Here is a 7,604-nt window from a genome sequence, read left to right as displayed (position 1 = left end):
AAATTAATCTAACATAATAATAATAAATAAATAAATAAAACGAGGCGAACGAAAGTGTACGGTGGTAGTAGGCGGCGGAGGAGTGTCGTCAAAGTAGCGCGGCGGAGTGTCGTCAAGGTAGCGCCGGAGAAGCGTCGTCGAACTGAGACAAGAAAGAGAGAACGAGTGAGATATGTGAGAGAGAGAGAGTACTTGGGCGGTGGTCGGACGGCAGCAACGGTCTAACAGAAAGGCTGGGGGGTCCGGCTGCGGAATGGGCGGAATGGGGGGGGGGGCGACCTAATTTGATTCATCAATTACCGACGGCATTTTCCATCGGTAATCGCCGATCCGAGCTCCATTACTGGCGGGATTAGTCGCCGTCGGTGATTACTGACGGCTTTGCCGTCAGTAATAAATTAATATTATTAAATTCATTAATAATAAATATATAATGATTAATATTCAAATTAGCGGCGGCGCTATCGCCGTTGGTAAATCGTCGGTAAAAGGCAAAAAATGGATCGTCGTTTTTGCAGCCGCCGTGCCGTCGGTAATTGCCGGCGGCAGCTCCACCGCCGCTAATTACCGCCGACAATTATGCATTTTTTTGTAGTGATTTTTCATACTTCAAATGGGTGAGGAAATTCCTTTTACTTTTGATGGGTGAATATGGGTATCATTTTGCATGTGTGATGTGCAAGAACTTGTTGTGGCATTGATGTTCATATCAAGTTTTAGGCTAATATGATGATGCTTATTTGGCTATTTTACATATGTGATGGTCTGCTTTGGTTTTAACCCCAATTTTGTGTGTTTATTCGGCTGTGAACCACATTTGTGGTTCACTAAGATGAGATGTGTGTAAGGCCGCCATCTCGTATAACCCCTTTCATTATTGTGTTGTGGTCTTCTGTGATGCTTTGGTGTTCGTCTGTGGTCTTTTGTATTCTGTGATCTTGGTCTTTGCTCTTTGATATTATGTGGTTTTGGCAAATCTAGTGGTCTTGGTCTATGCTCTTTGATATTCTGTGATGCCCTTGAGATGTGGTTTGTTAAATGTTCATTAGCCTGAGAATTTACAAAATGAAGCATGATCATTTACATAAGATGAGCATGCATGTGTTACAAAAAGTGAGCCCCAATCTTTATAAAAATGATGGACTGAGCCCTTTGGCTATGTATCACTAATTTTTACAAAATATACAAAAAAGACTAATTTTTTAATCAGTCGGCTTCACATGAGTCAGGTGAGGCTCAATTGACTTTGGTGTTGATAACACAACTCTTCCATGATGCCTTGCATGTTTTCTTCCTTCCCGGAGTGTATCATGTGCGTGATACACTCATCTACTAGAGTCTTGGGTACTTCCATGATGCCTTGCATGCCCTTTTTTTTTGTCTCACTTACATTTTTGTAATGCATTGCTGTGAAGTTTTAAAGAGGAAGAAACAAGAAGGAATAATAATAATAATAATAATAATAATAATAATAATAATAATAATAATAATAATAATAATAATATTATTATTATTATTATTATTATTATTATTATTATTATTATTATTATTATTATATTTTTGAAATATACTCAATCACTTATAATACCTCATTTACCTTTACTTTTTCACGTTTTCACCACTCCTAATACACTCAACAACCCCATCTTAAAACATGTTGTCCCATTCTCTCCTAAAAAGTTTTATCATGGACAAAAGGAATAATAATAAGGATAATAATAATTTTTCGGAATTATTATTATTATTATTATTATTATTATTATTATTATTATTATTTGAATTTCGAATTTTTTGGATTTGAAAAGTATCAAGTGAGTCTGCAAGATTGCTGAATATTTTTCTATGTAATTAAATTCAGATTTGTTGATTTAATATGTTCTTGAATTTAATTAAGTTTTCCGAATTTCATATAGTTAAATTTAAATTCGCTGAATATAAAGTATTTATTTTAATTAATAAATTATTAATTTGTCGATCAATTAATACCTCTATATAATAATAAAAAAATCTATGGTCCCAAGAGTATTAGTTAATAGAAGCTTTCCACTAAGTAACTTCGTAAGTGGTATTGATTGAATACACATTTAGTGCTCGTTTGGTTCAAGTAGAGGAATGGAAAAAGAATAAAATCAAATAAATGAGTGGAATGGTAACAATAACCATTATTTTTATTGAGTGCTTGGTTGAACAATGAAAATGAATCATTAGCAAGAGATTCCCTTTCTTTTGTTTTCCCTATTTTGAGGGGTAATAAATTGGGTGATTGGGTTACCTTCAAGTAAAGGTAATTGTTAACACATTACTCAAACCAAACAACAAGTGATGGATTCAATTAATTAGATCCATTTCCAACCTTTAAAAACACCCAACCAAATGTGGGCTTAACCTAAATAATCATCTCTCTTCAATTTTCATGTCTAAAGTTTTCTTTATTAGGTTAAGGGGAAAACCAAAACACATCCCTCAAAACATAAAAACTTTATAATCAAATTTAAAATTAAAGTAACGAAGTTTAGTAACCAAGTAGGCCCACTCAATTTTTAAGTCATTCTTTTCGGCTTGGACTATTTTTGACTTAGGCTCTTGGGTTGAGAGTCTGGGTTGAGACTCTCCGCATTTGTTCTCTTTTGATTGATAAATTATTATGAGAAAAATGGAGTATAATAAAAAATTCTCTTTTTAAATATTACTTTTTTTTGCCTCATTCTCTACAAAAGAAAATTTTATCATTTTTCATTCCTTCTTTTCATTTTAAGGAGTGATAATGTTATCACATCAAAAATGGAGGGATAATATTATCTCTTCATGAAGTGGAAAGAATGACTGAGAAATGGTGAAATTCTCTTTAATAGAAAATAAGGGAAAAGAAATGAGTCATTTAAAGGGAGAATTTTTTTGCTATCAACCAAAGAGAACACACTCTACAAAGTATAGATATTGAATTTAGATTTTTTTTTCAAGCTAGTCTCGACTTTTAGTGTGTGTGTGTGTATTTAAGGTCATAAAGCGTAGTGTGTATGTTTAGGATAAAATAAAATAAAAATTGATGGTGGATGGTCTCTCTACAAGTATAACGATATGGAAAGCCTCTACATACAAAGAATATGAACATAAGCACACTTGCATGAGATTGATCTCATATATGAGATTAGGAATGAGCAAAATTCGGTTAAATTTGAAAGTCGAATCAAACTCAATCGAAATACTAATTCAGTTCGGTTAATTTGGCTTTCGGTTCGATTTTGATTTTGAATTTTGAAATTTTCAATATTTCGATTCGGTTATGATTTTTAAGAAAAAATATTTGGTTAACCGAAAACTGAATCGAAATAATAATTAATTTAATTATTTAATAATTTATATATTCTATTTAAAAATTAAAATGATTATTATTACTATTCAATAAAATAGTCAATAATTGCTCTTAATTTATACTCTTAATCTTTGGTTAAGATGTTTTGAAATTTTGGATTATTATTTTTTTTACGGATGTCGAACTTGTATATTAAATGTTAATTAGTTATTTAAACTTTAGAAAATATATTGTGTATTTATTTCGATTATTTGGTTTTAACCAAACCTAACCGAAATATTTCGGTTCGATTTTGTTCGATTTTAGGCATGTTCGGTTCGAATTTGGATATTAAATTTAGGGTTAAATATCAAATAAGCCCCTATCATAGTGGCCCTTATCATGTTTAGCTCCCTATAATCGAAGTTGGGCCAACTAAACCCTCATACTACCTAAAATCGAACAATTGAGCCCTCTGCCCTAACAGGGAGTTAACACCGTTAACTGTTTTTTTTTTTGCAGGTGGTGGTGGGACCCACGCCTTCTTCTTCGGCAAGGTCGCCAGAAACTCGCTGAAAACCCTTCTATTCCCACTCAGCAACCTCTTCAGTCCTCAGGCTCGTCGGCACTGCAGATTTCTGCTTGTCTTTCTCCACCCCCTCCCGCCTACCACTCAAGGAGGCCATTGAAGACGAAGACGAAGATGGTGTCTCATTGTCTTGGTGATGGTCCTCTTCACCACAAGGGCCAAAGGTGCTAACTTGACTCTCATTCCCCCAAATCAACATATTGGTTGGGAAATTAGGTATCTCAATTGCAACCGCATTCACATTTCCCTCCCCAATTGGAGCTTCGATATCAGCCTCTAACGAGGGATCAGAGGTGGAATTAGTCGAATTCGACACAGGGTTTCTGCAGAGAGGGCAAATTTCACACAGACACACAGCATTCCAATCCCAATCAAACATTATCACAAGTATGGTTTTGAGGAGTGATATCTCCAGCCCGCAGCGCAGGGCGGGGGCCGGCGGCGGCAGCACCTCGTGGCGGTTGTGGCAGTGGTGTCTTGGCGGCGATACCAAAACCATTTGGCGTAGAGGTGGAGGCAGAAGACGAACACGACGCCGAAGAAGATGAGGACTATTGCGACCACCATTATCTTCCCTGTCAGCTCTATCACTCCCGTGTCGCCAAATTTTCCGGCGACCTTGCCGAAGAAGAAGGCGTGGGTCCCACCACCACCTGCAAAATAAAAAAAATAATTATAAAATAGTTAACGGTGTTAACTCCCCGTTAGGACAGAGGGCCCGATTGTTCGATTTTAGGTAGTACGAGGGTTTAGTTGGCCCAACTTCGACTATACGGAGCTAAACATGATAAGGGCCACTATGATAGGTGCTTATTTGATACTTAACCCTTAAATATATAATTCGATTTTAATTTGATTTTTACTGTTCGGTTTGATTCGGTGACCGAAGAACTGAATGCTCACCCCTATATGAGATTGGGCAGGGCGTAGGCTGGGTCATTCCGCATGGCGCGGGCACAGGCTGCGTTGGTGGACAAGACTTTTATAAAAAATAAATTTATTTAATGCTTAAGTTGAGGATTGAATGTCTTATCCATTATATCATAAAGACTTTTTAATTTTCATTATAAATTTTATTTATAAAGTCTTATTTGATTATTGATTTTTTTTTTCAAATAAAATCTTATTTGTTATTCGTATTAAAAAAAAGTTTTATGTACTCTTAAAATAAATATTTACTCTTAAGAAAAGTTATATTTAATTTTATGAAAAGTTTGATTCACATTCGAGGGTGGAGCATTTCTCGCCCATGAATTCCACACACTCGGAAGACCGCCGAGCCTTCCGACGCCTTGTCCTTCGCCACCTTGTTACCAATTGGCCGGGAAGACGAAATTTCTTCACCCGAGACCGAGGTAGTGAAATCGCCTCTCTCCGACGTCTTTGTCTTCTTTGAGGAATGCACGTCTCCTTCGAGGTACAACGACTTGAACTTTTGGTTCATCCGAAGAATCCTCCATGCGTTCCACCACTTGAATGGAACGCCCTTGCGGCACGATATGTATAGCGTTTGCGCCTTCTCTTGGATCATGTCGTTGGAGTGCCCGGATGGCCACTTGGTGTTGGCTTAGACCCATGTAGCCTCCCAAAGTTTCACCTCAGAACTAACACGGGCCCAATGAGATTTGATTTGGCGGAGGGTAAACAACTCGTTCGTTTACGCATTCCACGACTCGCCCCAATAGTGTTCCCTTTCTGGTCGACACCAAGGATCACATCGTTGGTCTCCTCAATCTACACACGAGCGATGAGATCGGTCTCATCGAGAGTGTAAGTGTGGCGACTCTTCCTCTTCTCTTGTGGCTCCGCTGATGCCCTCTCCTTAATTGGACGTCCGAGCCTTTCTCCGTTTTCGTGGTTGTAGCTCCACCGCGCCTTCGCCCGCGTCTTGAGTCTCGTCGCCTAAATTAACCATCGAAAGGTCGGGATGGTAGTATGGACCGAAAAGATCACAGAACCAATTAGGAGAAAAATAATTGGGGGTAGTATGGTCGTTGGGATCCATTGAAATTAACAGGGGAATTAAGAGAGATAGTAGATAGGAAGGATAGTGTGGAAGAATAAAAAATATTTGATGTAGGAGTAGGTATTTATAGGAGAAGAAAAGTAAAGAAAAAATGGCAATTCTACAGCTGAGAAAAAATAAATTAAAAGCTAACTAATTGTTGAGAAAGAAAAATAATAAAATCGACGAATAGTCATTGGGAATTCAAAATAAATAAATATATATTTTAATTCAACGTGTATAGGCATGTGCCTGCCTTTATAAGGCGATAAGCTGAGCTCATCCCATCTGACCGCGACTCGAGCTCCCCCCACTGCATCGGATAGCTGATTTATGCTTAAATTGCTCTATTTTTAAGGGTTTGTATGTGCGTGTTTTAAGATAATCTTCTGGAAATTGGTGCGTTTTATGGTGTATTTTATGCTTTGCAGGAGATTTAGGCTTTCGAGATGGAAGAATGCAATTTTGGAGAATTTTGGATGAATTTGGCATTTTCTAGGTGTTCTGGTCTCCAGAGCAGAGGAACCGACATCTCCAGAGCAGAGGAGCGCCAGCATCAGAGAAGTAAATCACCGTGCCAGAGCAGAAGCCATGCGCTGCAGAGCAGAGCAGACACACTCGTCAGAGAAATCAAAGCCCAGAGCAGCGAAGTCAATTCTCCAGAGCAGAGAAACCAATTGCCAGAGAAATCAACATAAAAGTCAGAGAAGTGAAAAGGCAGAGAAATCACCATTTCTCTGAGCAGAGGAGAAGGATGCAGAGCAGAGAAATCATCATTCCTCTGGCGATAGCCATTTCTCTGGCGCAACCCATTCCCCTGGTGAGGTCCGTTTCTCTGACGACAGTCGTTCCTCTGGCGAGAGCTACGAATTCAGAGCGCGCATCCAGTTGGAGAGTTGCCTTATTTTACACGATTCTATTACCTTTAGAATTCTACTTTGCATGGCAACTTCCATGGTGATCGAAGGAAATCTGAAAACTATAAATAGGTCCTCTTTTGACCTATTCAGGACACGCCCAGCATTCATATTTCAGTTTTATAGCTTTAGAATATTTTAGCTTTCCAGTTTTCAAGGCTTGGATCAAGATTGAAGATTCAAGCTACTACAATCGTTTTCATTCGGTTTTTATACAATTTGTTTTTACAATTGCGTTGAATTTAATTATGTTTATGTTTGATTTTATTATGTCTGGCTAGTTCTTTTAATCTTAACCTAGGGTTTGTATATAGCTGATTAATTATGTGTTTTTGATATATTAATATCAATTTGCCCTCCAACTTGTGATTCATGATTCCTGGTGCTTTATTTCTTGTTAATTATCTGATCAATGATTTACATGTCTAGCTGTTCAGTTTGAATCTTAAATGCGATAATTGTTCAGCCGATTCAGGAATGCATGATATAGTGTTAGCCTTGAGTCTTGAATGCGATAGGTGAAGCTATATGAAGCTATTCTTTATGTGCTATTTGGAGTTAATTGATTCCTTGGAGTCTTGAATGCGAAAAGGGGTTAATTAATCTACGTTCATAGGTGTTCGTTAGAGAAGCTTGTGAATAATTTAGTGATCTTTCATCAGGGTTGGATTAAAATTGGTAATTGAATCAATGGATTAATTGCATGTAATTGATTAGTAAAAGTACATCCCCAGGGTCAGAGTTTTTCTTATATTTGAGTTAGTTATCAGTATTTATATGCTCTTGAGTTTTTATTTGGTT

The 7,604-nt window shown here is 37.2% G+C and overlaps 1 pseudogene; it reads right to left on the bottom strand.

The window, feature by feature from the left end:
- Positions 1–3,475: 3,475 nt before the first annotated feature.
- Positions 3,476–4,591, bottom strand: LOC131004315 (RING-H2 finger protein ATL3-like; annotated as a pseudogene).
- Positions 4,592–7,604: the final 3,013 nt, after the last annotated feature.

Source organism: Salvia miltiorrhiza, unplaced genomic scaffold (assembly GCF_028751815.1).
Source record: "Salvia miltiorrhiza cultivar Shanhuang (shh) unplaced genomic scaffold, IMPLAD_Smil_shh original_scaffold_381, whole genome shotgun sequence".
NCBI lineage: Eukaryota > Viridiplantae > Streptophyta > Magnoliopsida > Lamiales > Lamiaceae > Salvia > Salvia miltiorrhiza.
Note: the sequence above shows the minus strand (reverse complement) of the source record. Positions and strands in the feature narration are given on the sequence as shown.